The sequence below is a fragment of the Somniosus microcephalus genome, chromosome 6, assembly GCF_052327205.1.
Source record: "Somniosus microcephalus isolate GS21.2 chromosome 6, FLI_Smic_1.0, whole genome shotgun sequence".
Classification (NCBI taxonomy): Eukaryota; Metazoa; Chordata; class Chondrichthyes; order Squaliformes; family Somniosidae; genus Somniosus; species Somniosus microcephalus.
Window position 1 is genome coordinate 85,457,844 of NC_140992.1, and position 16,958 is coordinate 85,474,801.

Below are 16,958 nucleotides of genomic sequence, written 5' to 3' on the forward strand. Positions count from 1 at the left end.
CTATCTTCTTACCAATGTGCAATTGGATGGATTTTAAAAGAAAAACTGCACATCAGTCAAAATACAATAGCAAAAACATTTCGCACAATGCTACAATACTTTGGAGTTTCCACAAAGAAATGCAACTGGGCTGCAAAGTAATTCATTAAAGTTTTTCTATTTGAAATGAATTCTCCTGAATAAAATGTGTGGTTGCTTTTAATCATGTACGCTTCCAAATAGCAGTCCAACTGAAACAGACAGCACAAAAAAGGTCTTTCATTAACTTAGGTTAAAGATGAAGGTACTCCTTAGTAACATGCACTTGGATTTAATCATTGAAATTGGTTTAAACAATGTTTGTTCTGAGTTAACCATCAACCTGTATGCAGTAATAATGCGAAAAGCTTGAGGGGAGCTCCTGGCTGACTTTAGACCTTCTGAACTTGTCTCCTGCTGTTTACTATATTCATATTTAATCTGTATTCTCCACCCACAGCAAAACCACTGTGGGAGTTGTTGCATGTCAGAGTTTATTTGTACCATTTTGGTTAGTACAGAGCTGTCAGGGGCTTATTTTGTTATTAATGACCCCTTGCTGTGGAGCTGAGACTCAGGAAAATGGAGGAGGGGAAAGTTGGTTGGGGGGATGGCAGGAATTAAATGCATCTTCATGGAAGAGAAACTAGCCTAAAAAAGCTTGAAAGCACACCAATAGGTTTTATCAAGTGGCTACTGTGCTACTCTTCTCCCCCCCCCCCAAAAAAAGACTAAGCTATAGGTAATAGAAAATCTGAAACTGCTATATCCCAAGTTATCATGATTATCCCAAATTCCTAAAAAAAAACTTTTGCAGTGCATACATGTTGTTTGGAATAATACACTAAACCAACATTTACTGCCGATTAGGCAACTTTTTGTATTAAAACTAATGTATAGAAACATTGTATGACACGAGTACCTCCAGGTGCTACAGGCTCCTAAAACAGAGAAAGCTGGATTAACCCCTGCCGAGTTTCCTTCTCCAGCCCTCAACTGCTCTACTCCATTCCTCTTAAGTGTCTCTTTGTGCCAGGCAGGTGTCAAATGCTGACTGTGAGGAAGGGCCTGTTGATGTATACCACAGATGGAGCGTGGAAATTGGCAGAATAGGCTTCTGCCATAGGCCACTTCTTAGGCCCCAACAAAAGGAGCCAAATATGTCAACAAAAATCCTGAGAACCACAAAGAGGAAAGTGTCATTTGTCATTAACTCTGATCCAGTGATGGGGTATCAGAGTTACTAAAGCATGCCTAGTTTTCAGGCAAGTAAAAATGATAGTTCTGGTTCTTTAGAATAAGAAGTTTGGTTTAGTTTAGGAAACAGGTGGCTGTTGGCAGACTGCAGTTTGTTTGCAGTATTTTCAGCTGGAAAGATTATACTACCTTGTACTTGTTGGAATTTTTAAGGATTAATTTGAATTAAATTTATTATTGGATGGCAAAGCTTTTAATTTTTTTTGATAATCATTCACAAATAGCAAAATAGGACAAAAAAAGACCCACAAAACAGTGACTGTGATATAGCAGACATTAATGGATCTCCACAAAATACAATTTTTAGTCCCACACCGTGGCTGACTGGATTAGCCTTGAGTATCAAATTTGAAAGTGAAAACATCAGACCCATGAGTGAAATTAAAGGTAATTTTTCACTAGGAGGCATTGTATATCTTGTTCAACAAACTTGCTGTGCCTTGCAAGAATTACATTTTTTTTAAAGTTTGTTTTGTTATTTTGAGAAAGCTACTAACTGCTGAAAGCCATAGCAGCTGTGGAAGTACAGGAGATGTTGCTGTGTTTTTTTAAATCTTCACACTCTACCCTTGGACAATAGTGTGGAGTGGTGGAAGGATTCACAAGCTGATTAACAATCTGATAGGCCGTGATGTGAACGCTCCTTCCATGGCCGTAACCATCTTTATACCAGCACATAGGGCGGTTTGATCCCATACGGTGAGAGGGGGAGCCACCCACACCCATTGGATGCAAGTGTCCCATTGGATGTCAATCCAAAATTCAGAGCCGGCACTCCATTTGTCTTGACTCTCTGGAGCCGTTTTCGAACCCCACACCTTCTGACTCAGAGGCACAAATGTTACCAATAAGCCAAAGGCTCACTCCATATGGGAAATGTTTCCACAGCTTCAACACCTGTGAGTGTGGTCAAAACATTTAAAATATAATGGCCCAGAGTTTCCTGGAACAGCGCGATCACAATGTACATGATAAATTTTGTTATTTTGCGCGTCTATCTTCCCGTCGCGAATTTATGCCGAAATTTCCTGGTAAAGTAATGTGAATATGCTGCGGAGAGCATAATGGTGAGCCAGGGACCTGAGAAGCGGCTCAGCCAATGATTTACATCATGTGTGTCAATGAACTAATTCAGCAGATCAATATTGGCATGACTTGAGTCATAGAATTCAAATCCTTTCATTATGCTGAACTTGATCACCCATAGAAAATTGTCTGAGTTATGGATATACTCAGCTGCTGTATTCAGTTTTCAGGAACATTCTAAGTTAGAGATTTTTTATTTTTGCCATTTATTTAGAAGATAACATTAAAAATGTAAGTTACCGAAGAAGTCTCAGATTAAAAAAAAACACTTTCATCAATAGTATGTGTAGGCACAAAATAAAGAGAAACTTGCATTTATATAGCGCCTTTCACAACCACCAGACATCTCAAAGTGCTTTACAGCCAATGAAGCACTTTTGGAGTGGAGTCACTGTTGTAATGTGGGAAACGCAGCAACCAATTTGTACACAGCAAGCTTTCACAAATAGTAATGTGATAATGACCAGATAATCTGTTTTTGTAATGTTGATTGAGGGATAAATATTGGCCAGGACATAACTCCTCTGCTCTTCTTCGAAATTGTGTCATGGGATCTTTTATATCCACTGGCAAGAGCAGACAAGGCCTTGAGCTAACATCTCATCCGAAAAGAGGCACCTCTGACAGTGCAGCACTCCCTCAGTACTGCACTGGAGTGTCAGCCTAGATTTATGTGCTCAAGTCCCTGGAGTGGGACTATGAACCCATAACCTTCTAACTCAGAAGCGAGTGTGCTACCAACTGAACCACAGCTGACACCTATAATAACAATGTATACTAAACCCAACACACAGTGACAAAGAAGTAGTTTTTGGATGTGTTTCAGCTCAGAATTAAATATATCAAGAAAGAGCAGAGGTTGTATTTTAGTTTAATTAATTATTTTGAACACACAAATTTAAATACATTCACAGATCAAATAAATTGATTGAATGATTTTGTACTTAGCTTGAGAGCTCTACTTCAGAATGAACACAATGATCACTTATTTTTGATCGTGAAATGCCAAAGCCTGAAACTCCATTCACATGATTCCAGACGGCAGAGATGAAGTTCCACAGCTTCTATGGTCTTCCCAGGATGAGAATCATGTGTAAGCCATAAATCATAACAATACCAGGTGACCAAGGGCTCACTTCCGCCGTTATTGTTCAGTCAAAATGGCTGTGGTGAGAAAATTAGTGTAAATCCAGGAAATTCGTAATCACCATTGCCTTGAATGGGAGTGGAGTTATGATCATCAACTCTTAACAGTTTTGGCAAGTGTATTGGCATAGCCCCACAAAAGTCCCAGGAAATTATGAATAATGACATAATGCACATAATTGTCATGGCATAATTGTCTAATTAGTAATTGTCTAATATCACTGCTATTCCTGCTAGTAATTAACATACTTTATTGAGACAGGTTAATAGTGGGATATTGTAACTAAATGGCAATACAATACAACTAGGCTGTGCATCCCTTGTTTTATTTATTCTGTCTTTAACAGCAGAAAAGGTGCAACAAATAGAACTCAGTGCTTTGTTTTTTATTTTCTGTTGTCAAATATTCTGAAGTAATAATTAAAGATTCATTCACTGCAAATACCATCAGCTATAATAATGTTTGTAGAAGCAATAGTTTGGGATGGAGAAATAACATTTCCTGGTTATTAGCTAAAAATATACTGGGGGCCTGGGGCAGGACTTTTTTTCTTTGAAACCTAAAAATATTCACTCTAAACATTGAAAGTATGAGGCAACCCATAAATTTTTATTTTAAACTCTGCTGTTTATGCATTTCTCAACTCATACTTGTGTTCATATCAACAACTGCACTTCCATAATCAGACAATTGGCGTGAAGTGAAAGAAATCTCGATAAAATGCCATGCACCAGAATGCCACGCTGTGTTCAGTTCCCTATGAAATTGGCCTGAAGTGTTCATATATCACTGCCTTAACAAAGCCAAATATTTCCTGAAGTCACAGTAAAGGTCAGAGTAGAAAGAACTGCTTCTAATTCCATAATTCCTTGTTTAATTAAACTTCACGGTTTGTCCGGTGGTGGTACTTATGGTTTCCCTCCCTTTTTTATTTGTTCCTATAGTGAAGAATTTGTAATCCCATAGAGTGTTATTGCTTCCCTGTTCTTGATCCCTTTGCTAATTGCTGTCTTTCCTACTTTCTCCCAGTTTCATTACTCCTAGGCAGGGTTCTCCCCAGACAAAAGCAGCCTCAGCTGCATCAAACCTCGCTAGGGAAGAATGTCATGTCATGGATACATAAACGAGCATGTTTGTGTTCTTTTGATGGTGTCTTTTCTTAAATTTGAACTGATCCCAAGTTGCTGCCGGCACTTCATATTTATAATGCTCTTGTTAATAATATTCAGTAATAACTCATAAAAAAGTGAATACATTTCCATAGGAATTTTCTAACTTATGTTTAAAGAAGCTTGACTTATTTTCTTATATGGAGTAGAAATGACTGCTATATTTAAATTTAACAGCTGGCTGCACCATTCAATAGAATTATGATTAGGAGTAATACAGTATGTTCACTTTTCTAATTTATGGACTGTAGCATATTTACACAGGAATATGCAGAATACAAACTATTGTGAGTTACACTATGGTTATATTGTATTTGGGAACCAGAGCAGCAATAAAATTGGCTAAAATCCACTTCCAAAAGTAAAGTGCAATGACAATTATTTGTTTCTGAACAAGATAGGTGTTGAATAAGTGAAACCAACCAACATATTGCTGCATGATATTCCTAGAGTCTGGGTGCAGTATAATTGCAAATCAGTTTGGGTTCTGGACTGTGTACATTCGAGAATGCATTATGTAATGATGCACATGATGTCATTCTGTAGTTTGTTGATGTATACTGTTGCGATCCACACCTTTGCTGTAACTTTGTAAAATATTTCACAGGGCCAGTACCACTGGTCGGAACTTGTGAAATCTACTCATAGCCTCAAGTAGAACAATTCCGATAAGTAATTATAGAATCACTGTAACTGGGGTATTCATCATCTAAGTATGTTAGATTTCTATTTGATCAGAATGAATGTTGGTTCATTTTAGGAGGATTCAATTACCAAGAACTGACAGTAAAATAATGCATGCATGTTATGATAAATGATTGATAAAGTAGTAACTCCAGTGAAAATGAGGACATCAAAACTGCTTATAATTCATTTTAGTTTAAAAGTGTTATGTTTTGTGACAAGGCTAAATGCAGTGGGGATCATGTAAAAAGAAGAAATATCCCATGATCAGGGCTTCTCTTAATCCAATTGTTGAATGTAGACTTTTTATATATCAATTTCTGTTGATATTTATGATTTTTTTTCATTCAGCAGTGTTGATACAACATTAGAAGAGCTCACTTAGAGGAACTGAACTTGACAGTGTGAGGAAGCTGCGTTAATATCTGTGAATATAATCATTTTTTTCAGTGACCCTGACATTTTAACTGTGAGTGTCAATTCAACCCTGCATATTTCTCATGGGCAGCTTACCAGATCATGCAATCAGCAATTGTCATTTAAGCAAAATTAGGTAAAAAGCACAGGATGTTAAAAAAAACTTTGTAACTGCGTGATTTTTTAAAAGAACTCCAGAGAGTATTGCTTCATCTTTTTTTAATTGAATTCTCAAAAATGTACATTCTTATATATACATATATACACATATTTCCCACATCACAATAAATTGCTTTTCAAATCACTGAATAGGGTCTTGATGATCGTAAATCAAGAATTTAATAGTGATTCGAAAGGCCCTTTAACTATTATGTAATACCTTAAGAACACTTTGACCATGTTCTGCAACCACAGCAGTTGCTGTGGGAACTAGCAACATGCAGTTGTAGAAAGATATAGTTCAACCTTGTCTTTATTTTCATAACTGTGGCAAAATCAGAGGGAGATCCATTAAGATGGAGATCCCACTGAAGGTTAATTGTTTCTTCTGGCAAATGGGAATTGATATTAAATAAATAATTATTGCTGCAACATAGGAATATAGGAAAGTACAGGATAGGAAAATAATATGCAGTCCATCTGACTGGTCCCAAAAATGAATATCTCCAAATTATCCACTCCCTCAAATATCTATCCAATTCCCCTTAAATATTTCCACATTATCTGCCTCCACAGCCTCCTTGGGAACTCCCCATCACATATTCACCACCTAAACTATTTCCCTCTTCTAAGCTTCAGCCTATGCCCCTGGTTCTAGAGTTTGTGACAATCTCAAATATATTGGGGTTAATTTTCAACTTCATTTTAATAGAACGGAAAGTCAGGCAGGGTGTATAATGGGTGGACAATCTGCTACTGACAAGTTTTCTGACACCACAAAAGTTGAAATTTACCCCTATTATTTATTCCCATAAGGAAACCTGAACACTTGAATGTCTTCTTCAGTCTTCTCTACTCCATGGTAAACAATCCCAGAGTCTTCAATGTCTCCTCATAGCTCATATGCTTTAAGATAGGTATCTGTTTGGTTGCAGTCTTCTTCACTGCTTTCAATGCCTGGCTATCCTTGCTCGAGTAACATAATTGTACACAACACTCTAGATGTGAACATATCACTTCTGCAAACTCATTAATGACCACAGGAGATGTTATACCAACTGATTGCATAGAATTTGTTAGAAGCTGGCTGTCATCTATACAGAAAGATGGTCATTTTTGTCTAGCCTTTATATTGTACAGTTTGACAGTTTAAATTGGCTGCCAGTGACATGGTACAGAATTCTGAAATTCCATAAAATTTGCATGACCCAATTCACTTAACTAAATTGAAACAGTTCCATAATAATTGTTACTACTTACTGGAGTGAAAATGTGAGCTGGAGTATTATGTTCAATTCTTTAGCACCACACTTTAGGAAGGGTGTCAAGGCCTTGAAGAGGGTGCAAAAGAGATTTACTAGAATGGTACCAGGGATGAGGGACTTCAGTTATGTGGAAAGACTGGAGCAGCTGGGGTTGTTTTCCTTAGAGCTGAGAAGGTTAAGAGGAGATTTGATAGAGGTGTTCAAAATCATGGAGGGTTTTGATAGAGTAAATAAGGAGAAACTGTTTCCAGTGGCAGAATTGGTAACCAGAGGACACAGAATTAAAGTGATTGGCAAAAGAACTAGAGGGGACATGAGGAAATAATTTTTACACAGCAAGTTGTTGTGATCTGGAATGCACTGCCTCAAAGGGTGTTGGAAGCAGATTCAATAGTAACATTCAAAAAAGAATTGGATAAATACTTGAAAGGAAAAAAAAATTACATGGCTATGGGGAAAAGAGCAGGGGAGTGAGATTAATATGGATAGCTCTACCAAAGAGCTGGCACAGGCACAATGGGCCGGATGGCCTCCTGTGCTGTATTATTCTATGATTCTATGATTATTTAGAACATTAAAGACAGTGGAATGTGTTTAAAATGACTAGTAATTCCAATTATAAACTGCTTAAACTTTACATCCTGGCTGGCCTGCTTAATTATACTTTTTAAAAGCCTTCCTATAATAGCAATCAGAAATGAGAATGTCAGATGAATGATTTGTCTAGGTACTCCCATATTTTTACCTATGATTTTATTGTATTTTTTTCATGTTTTGTTTATGCACTTTGTATAATTCAGATGTGTCAAAGATAGGCCTGTATGCATAGGCAATGTAAATAATCCATAACCATTTTCATTTACAAAAGGGGCATCATTTGCACTCTTGCATTCAACCTGAATCAGTGATCAAGTGCAGTCTAGGCCTAAGAATTCCAGATTAAATAGTTTGAAACAGAATCAGGGAACTAGATTTTTGGGTCTTGACTGCATTGAGACTTGCCCCAAAGGAAACTTGGCCGTTAATGAGTCTCCACGGTTTTAAAACAATCTATTACAGGACAGCCACTTACTTACTGATGTGTCCCCTCTGTGATTAAAATATCTTAATTACATTGTTAATACGTCATATAGACAAGAAGCCAGAATGGATCTCTGAACACACTGGAGACCAGGATGTGTGGGTTCTCTTCAAATATATACTTATAACTGTAGGAGGGAAATGTTTTTTGTGAAGTACACAGTTAACTTAAGGGCAGAGTCATAATATGATGAATATAACATGTTCTTTAGATGTGAATTCGTGTACTTCAAGCTGCTCTGAGTGTTTACTGTGATTGAACTCTGAACCTCTTCATCTCATCAGTAAATAATGTTCAGTGTGACAATCTGGATACACTGAAACTATTGACAGAGTGAAATGATTCCATAGCAAGCAAAGATTCAAAATCAATTGGCCCAGTTTTTAAAAGTGCTGTATTAGTAGTGAGTTTACATGGTAAAACTGAGGAAGAGCTTTGTGTTTTCAATTTTTATTTACTTTATTAAAAAAAATCAGGTTTTATGTCATTATTGATTACCTAAGTGTCTCCAGCATTTAAAACTAGCACTGTGTATAAAGTGAATTATGACCTAAGTGTCTCCAGCATTTAAAACTAGCACTGTGTATAAAGTGAATTATGTCCAATATAACAATCTGGACACTGAATTTTGATTTGCTCAGAAAGATGATAGGATATTCTGGGTGCTGTGAGGGAATTCATATTTATAGTGATTTACAGCAAGATATTAGTATACACATACCATGGCAAAATAACAGATGAGCTAGTTATTACAGTGAACAATATAAGTTGACAGTTTGAACACAGATTAATTTGATTAACATACAGGGTTCAGACATTTATTATCAGGAAAAGTAAAGATTTTCAGCTGCTTTTGTTGATGAAAGCAAATGTAATTCTATAGTAACATATCCAATATTAAGCAGGTACATATAATGAGTTCCCCCATGTATATAAAGTGTCCATTTATAGTGAATTCTCTTGCATAAAATGTCCATTTACAGTCAATCTTCCTATATATAAAATATCCATTTACAGTGAATGCCCAATATAAAGTGTCCATTTATAGTAAATCTCCCTCTATAAATTGTCCATTTGGAGTGAATCTCCTTATATAAAGTACTTATTTTCCAATGAATCTCCCTCTGTATAAAATATGTCCATTTACAATGAGCTCTCCTTCTGTCTCAGTGGAATCCAAACTTTCTGTCTCAGTGGAATATTTAGTTTCCTTCAATCATGTATAAAAATGGCATCATTATCTCTTTGGAGGTGTTTTGGCTGATGCAAAGCCATTGTCCTAACTGATCATCTCCACTTAATTAAAATCTGTGTAATTAAATAGACACACAAAAGCATGCCTCAAGTTAAGAAGAGATGCCTCAAGACTTAAATTTAATTAAATGTTGTATGTTAAAATGTATAAAAGCATCCCCTAGCAATTTATGTTACAAACTGTTGAATTTGGTGGGACTGCTCAATTCATTGCTTTGTTTCTATATTTTAATACTGCAGGATTCACTTGTTTGAATCTGAGAACAGACCTTTCTGAATCTCCAGTCTCACCAAGTTCACACAGCGGCATACAATTTATAACTGGAAACAGAAATGGGGTGGATAACTGTGTTAGAGGAGAGCAAGTCAATGGGTTTTCGTGGGTTGGTTTGCCAAGGTTCACAGGCCCATCTGGGCCATAGTCCATAGTTTGGACACCCTGGACCTACAGTAACTCCTGCTGCATAAAGTGTCTAGTTACAGTGAATACCCTTCATAATGTGTGCACGTTTACAATGATCCACACCCCCTATAAAGTATTTGATTAAAGTGAATCTCCTATATAAATGGTGGATTTACAATGAATCTTCTTGCATAAAATGTCCATTTACAGTGAATTCCTTGTATAAAGTCTGTTCACAGTAAATCCCACTTGCATGATGTGTCAATTCAGTGAATCTGCCTGCCATATAAAGAATCCAATTACAGTGAGTTTGCTTTTGTACTGGTAGCCCATGTAGAGTAAACCTCTCCCCCTTCCTCCATATAGCTAATTAAAGAAAACTGTACAAGCAGTCCATCTACAGTTAATTTCCTTGCAGTGTCTAATTACACTGAATCCCACTCTGTTAAGTGTGATTCACATTGACTCTCCTGGCATTAAAGTGTTCATTTACAGTGAATCTCCCTGCTGTATTAAGTATCTGTTTACAGTGAGCTTCCCTGCAGAAAGTGTCTGTTTATAGTGAATCTCTGTATAAAGTGTCAGTTTATAGAGAATCTCTGTATAAAGTGTCAGTTTATAGGGAACTCTGTATAAAGTTTCAGTTTCCTGTGTAGAGTGTTCACTTACTGTGAATCGACTATAGAAAGTGTTGAATCAGTGAATCTCCCTGCTGTATAAAGTGTTCACTTACCAATGAGTTTACTTTGTATTGACTATTCATTTACAGTGAACCTCCCCTCCATGAAGCATCCTATTTAAATGGATCTTCGTGGTCCATTTACGGTATCTCCTTGCATAAATGGTATGTTTATAATGGGACTCCCTGCATAACTTGAATGTTTACAGAGTCTCCCTGTAAAAAGTATCCATTTACTGTGAATCTCCCTTCAATAAAATGCCCTTTCATAGTGTATCCCCTGAATTAGTGAATCTCCATGCTATATAAAGTGTCTATTCACAGCGAGTTCACTTTGTATTAAGTGTCTATTTACAGTGAACCTCCTGCAGAAATTGTCAATTTACTGTAAATTCCCTGTCTAACTTGTCTATTTGCAATAAATTCTTCTACTGTATAAAGTGTCTATACCAGGAGATTTTCTGAAAACTGACATTTTATGCAGGGGAATTTTACAATAAATGTACACTTTAGCCAGAGAGAGAAACTGTAAATGAAGTTATGGTAAATCTCCCCCTGTGTAAAGTTACCATTTACAGTGAATCTCCCTGCTACATTAAGTGTCCATTTATCGATACTCTCTAATGTAAATGTCGATTCACAGTGAATCCTTCTGCTGTATTAAGTGTCCATTTCCAATGAGTTTCTGCCTTATAAATTGTCCATTTACAGTAAATTCCTCTGTATAAAATTTCTTCTACAGCAAATATGTTGAAGAGGAGAAGAAAACATTTACTCTGTTTTAAAATTGCACACCCTGAGTTTACTACATATTCAGTAAAGCTATAAGCCCTGAAAATCCACAGGGCCATTTTTATTGCTGTTGTGCCTGGAGGCAAATATTTCGCCCACTGATCCTCTCCAGTGCTGACCTTGCCATAAATTGCGGGGTCAGTTCATTTAAATATCCATTTGCAGTTCAGTAGTGTAATCCTGAATAGTGCGCTGTGGAGAGGGGACTTAGAAATTAAAGCTGCGATTTCGCCTACCGAGGCGGTGCTGGCACCCGCCCGCTTTGTGAAATGATTTTACACAGATTGGGCTTGTTAAGCCCACCCTGTGCATTTCCCAGCCAATTGAAGGAAGCGGGCCTGATGACGTCATTTGATGATGCGTCATCAGCCGGTTTCCTTAAAGGGACCATGCACAAATTGATTTTGACAATTGCGCTGTCAGTGTTCTACAGCATTGAAGTGCTACAAACACTGACAAGCACTGCACAGAGGTACACGTGTGCATCCAGGCTCTCCCAGCACACAGGGAGGTCCTCGTCCCTTCCCATGGGTGGAAGAGACCTCCCCAGGAGATCAACGCAGCCTGGTTGCACATTGCACAGGAGGACACAAGCAGGGATGTCATCAGGAGGACCAGGCTACAATGGCGCAAACCTTTCAATGATCTCAGCAGATCATGAAACATTACTTCAAAGCCACACTCAACTTCATCCTGCTGTGCCACTCATCACATCCCCATCACTCTGCCTTCCCTACCCTACTCCTGCACATCCTTACTTACACCAACTTACCGTTATCTCTCACCATTCACTGCAACTCACTAAGCCACTTCCAAAGGTGCACACAAATCTGTCCAAGAACGCAAAGTTCTACATTATCACATCCCCATCTCACTAGCCACCCCTCACACTCACTCTCATCCCAGTGCAAGCATACCAACTAACAACACACAAGGGTAGGCACTTGGGTGTTTTATCCAATGTTCATGTAAAATTTCTGTCAATGTAGTGTCAAAAATTGAAACCTTTATTTTCAACACTTTGCATTCTTGGACAGATTTGTGAGCACCTTTGGAAGTGGCTTAGTAGGTTGCAGTGAATGGTAAGACATAACGGTACCCCCCGCAATGGTGATGAGTGTGAAAGGAATGGCTTGGGCATTGTAGGGATGCTTTATGGTGTTGGTGTGGAGTGGTGCCAACCTGGTGTATTATGTGGCAGCCAGAGTGTACAGCGTCAAGTGAAGTAAATCTGGCCATGGTGAGGCCATCCTTGACCTTCCGGGCAGCAATGTGGTCAGGTACTGATGTCCTGTGTTCTGTGCAGCATTAGTTGATTGCGGAGAAGTTTGGTGTTATTGTTGATGCTGCTGGTGTGTCTGGTGCTGCTGGTGTTGGGGCTGATTGTGGTGGGATTCTGAGGACCAAGGTGAGATAGTTTCAAGGGCTCCGATGCTGATATAATGGATGGCAGTTGAACTTGAGATGACAGAAGCAAATCTGTCAATGGTGAGAGAAGTTGTTCCAAGGAGCTGGCACTGGATAGAGTTTAGGCTCCAAACACTTGCAAGCTGCATAAAGCTCAATCTGTCTTTCAAATGCAGTAAGCAACAGTTTCTGAGCTTGGAACGTGAATAGCTGTGAGATGGGAGCTTTTAGACCACTTTTGCAGCTGTCAAGTAATCAGATAATTCCATGCTGAATCCACTTACGATTTGCTGAGCTGGCGTGATCCCCGAGCAACGTATAACCCATGGGGGAACTCATAAAATTGAAAGGTAAGCTTAAAATAGTATTTAAGTGCCTCTTAACAATCTCTTAATGATCTAAATTGCCTCCCCCGCCGCTTGGTGTCGGGTCTGTTCAGCGCTGACAGACCCAACATCTGGGAGACTCACATGGAGGTGGGTTGACAGCGGGTTCCCTACCTGCTGTCAAAAAAAGTTTTCCCCCACCTAACCCATTGCTGATTGCACCCGCTGACCCCTGAAAAATTCACCCCTAGTAGTGCAGCCTTTAAAAAGGCAAGAAAGGCTGAAGATTTTAGCAGCTGGCTGGAGGTGCAGCACGTAAGTAGGAAAGTGTTTGGCAGTGAGTTGACTTTCAGGTAGCTGTAATGGATGGCTCATATGTAATTCTATGACTTTTTAAAGCATGTCTTCAAGTGAAGGATCTGGCAGTAAAGAAGAGAGCAGGTCATTGTAAAGAGGCAGAAAAGAATGGTGCCAGCCTTCGCTCAGTGATAGCACTCCCTCCTCTAAAAGACAAAAGAAAGACTTGCATTTATATAGCACTGTTCACGACCTCAATACCTAACACATAATTATGTTGATACTTCAGTATGGTACTGAGGGAGCAGTGTCCTGGCCAATATTTATCCTCAACTAAAACAGATTATCTAGTCAAATATATTTTGGCTGTTTGTGGGATCTTGCTGTGTGCAAAATGGCTGCCATTTTCCCCTACATTACAACAGTGACTATACTTCAAAAGCACTTAATTGGCTGTGAAGCACTTTGTGACGTTCTGAGGTCACAAATGGCACAATATCAATGTAAGTTCGTTCTACCTAAGAGCATTCTGCTCTAGCTGTGAGAGATGGCGAGATTGGTGTTACGGGGCAGGTGTCAGGTAAATGGGTGGACAGGTACAGAGTAGCCATGGTAACTTGTGAAACAGCAGACAGGCAGAAGTTTCCATACCCTTCTCTGTCTTCTTATTCCCAAGGGGGTTATGTGCATTCATTCTTAGTTTATGCCCTCCTTGCCTGTAGATCCATCACAGCAACAGGGGGCAGAGGATAAAAAAAAGGAAGATGATGATGATGATGAGGAGGAACAGGAGGGTAGAAAGTTCTTGCTGGGAGACTTTGATGATGGCAATAAGGAAGATGATGTTGAGAACAAGTCCACACAGGAGTCCCAGGTGTAAAATATGACCCCATGACCCTCTGGCCCATGTCATGCCTTTGTCACGCTCTTTCTTATTTCCATGCACCAACTCAGTAACTTTCACCCTGGTGAGGGGTGTGGTGGATGGGTGTGGAGGTTGGGAATCAGGCAATGTCAGTGAGAAGTGGCACTGCACTGAGTGATCCACAGAGCACAAGGGAGGTGGAGGAATAGGGTGAGGATGTGACACTTTCCAGGCGGAGGCTAAGGAAAAGATTGCTCATGGCTCATGGAGTTGAGGGACCCGGAACTAATTGCTAATTGTGTGAAAAGAAGAATAGTAAAGCAACATCCCACCTATGTGAAAGCTGTGAAGTCAGTGTCCAAGGATGTGCAACAATTGACAGCTGGAACTCTGGAGTCTACATCTACTATATCCAGAAGCATAGACTGCCGCCCTGGTGGCAGTAGGGGATGGATTAGACAGCACCCTTCCTACTGGATTTTAGATCCTGTAGGCTGGGATGTAGGCTGCTGTGCTTCAGGGCTTTCAGGATCAAATATGTGCCATTAGACCAACCAGGCTGCTAATCAGTGGGGACACAGATCCAGGGCCCTGTGGAATCAAGGTGACTTGCCTGAGGCTGCCATTTCTCAGGACAGCGGAACATGCCAAGCGACCAGCCTTCCACCTGAGTACACCATGTAAGTGGCACATAGGAGACGACAACCTGGTGCCCAGGCACCAGCTTCAGAGATGCAGCCAGTAGTGGCTCCCTCCCAGCACCAAGCTGCCATGAAAGGAGGGCCAGCTCAGTCCTGTGAGCCTTTTAAAGCACAGGAGCAACCAACCACCTCTCGTAATACTGGCCCTCGCGCTGCACCTAGGTGAAGCAGAAAATAGGAAAGAAGGGCACACATGGACACCCGGGGACACAGGGACACATGGTGGTGAGGAAACAATAGCTTGGCTTGCGGTCATTTTTGAGTTCCTGGTGCTAAGGCAATGTACAATTACATTGTGTTCTGTTATCCATGCATGGAACTCACACACGGAAGGCCTCAGAATACGTTGCAAAAAACAGTGCAGTCATTACAGGGCAGAAACAAGTCCCGCCCCAGAATCCACCTACAAGAATGTTGGTACACTTACTTTAAGGCAGAAAATGTGTCAAAACTAGGGAGGAAATTCAGGCCTATAAAGTTTAATGACATTTCCAGCCAAGTGCCTGTGACCTGGGGGAACCCTGCTATAGCAGTGAGGCAGCTTGAAAAGCTTATAGATTCCAATTCAGGAGCTCTTCTGCTGAATTGCCCCCAAAAGGCCTTGTTGCTTTCTCCCACGTAAATCTGTGCAAACAGATTAGTATGCACCTGCGAAGAGCGTTTATGAGTTCACTCAGCTTGAGTGAAATTGAATTTGTGGGACGGATACAATCGTACAACGTCCCTTCAGCTTCAGTTAAAATGAAGCTGTTGTGTTGGAGCCGTAGTTAAAGCCACTGTTGAGTGCTTCAACCTAATCTTCTGCGGGTTACTTTAAAATTTCATTTAGAATGGTGTGTTTCCACTATTCGCACAATAAAGTAGTTTGTATTTTATCCAGTGAAGTGGAAGATAAATCTATTAAATCTGATTGGAATTACCATCAGCTAAGAAGGATGACGATCATTTAACCGAATAGAATCATAGTTTCTTTTATTGTTCCTACATAAAGCTGAAGTGTTGTAAGAAATCCTAATGTAAAGGCAGGAGATAGAAGTAACTGACTATAAAAGTTAGTTCCTAGTGCTGTATATTATGAAGCTATTCAAATTTCACAGTGGAGGTCAGTTCCAGGAAGACTTGGCTTGTGTTCTTAGTCCACTAAAACTGTCCCAGCTCCAGAGCCCAGGGTCAAAGAGCAGAGGTCAGTTGACGAGAGTCACAAACTGCACTTTCCTGAAATTGACTGATGCTGTTAAACTATCTTCATAACAGGTGGCACTAGTGTCGAACTGCTCAGCTCCTGTTTATACATTGGGGAAAAATTCTACTCGGGGATAGTTTACAGAGGACAAAAATAATCAGCTTTTTTTGTAAAGTACATTTTCTAAAGCTTGTTGGTATAAAATTGTTGTTATCACCTCAACTTTTCAACACTCACATAAAACATGCTTCTCAGTTCCCAGAGGCTTCTGCCTGTATCAGACTGCTTCAGCAAGTCTGTAATCAGTATTTTCCTATAATCACAGGATATATAGAATGTCAGCAATGGCACTCTCGCCTCTGAGTCAGTAGGTTGTGGGATCAAGTCTCACTCCAGACATTTGATTACATAATCTAGGCTGACACGCCTGTGCGGTACTGAGGGAGTGCTGCACTATCGGAGATGCCGTCTTTCGGATAGACATTAAGCCGAGGCTCTGTCTGCCCTCTCAGGTGGATGCAAAAGATCCCATGGCACTACTTAAAGAAAAACAGGGGTGTTCTTCTCGGTGTCCAGGCCAATATTTGTCCCTCAATCAACAGCACTAAAAAACATATTATCTTGTCATTATCTCATTTCTGTTTGTGAGACCTTGCTGTGCACAAATTGGCTGCTGTGTTTCCTACATTACAAAAGTGATGACATTTTAAAAGTACATCTTTGGTTGTAAAGCGCTTTGGGATGCCCTGAGGTTGTGAAAGGCGCTAT

The 16,958-nt window shown here is 39.5% G+C and overlaps 1 protein-coding gene across 1 annotated transcript in view; it reads left to right on the forward strand.

Annotated features, from left to right (window-relative positions):
- LOC147115860 (paired box protein Pax-3-like) overlaps nt 1–16,958 on the forward strand; it is an 83,277-nt gene that overhangs the window by 24,979 nt on the left and 41,340 nt on the right. The window lies entirely within an intron of this gene.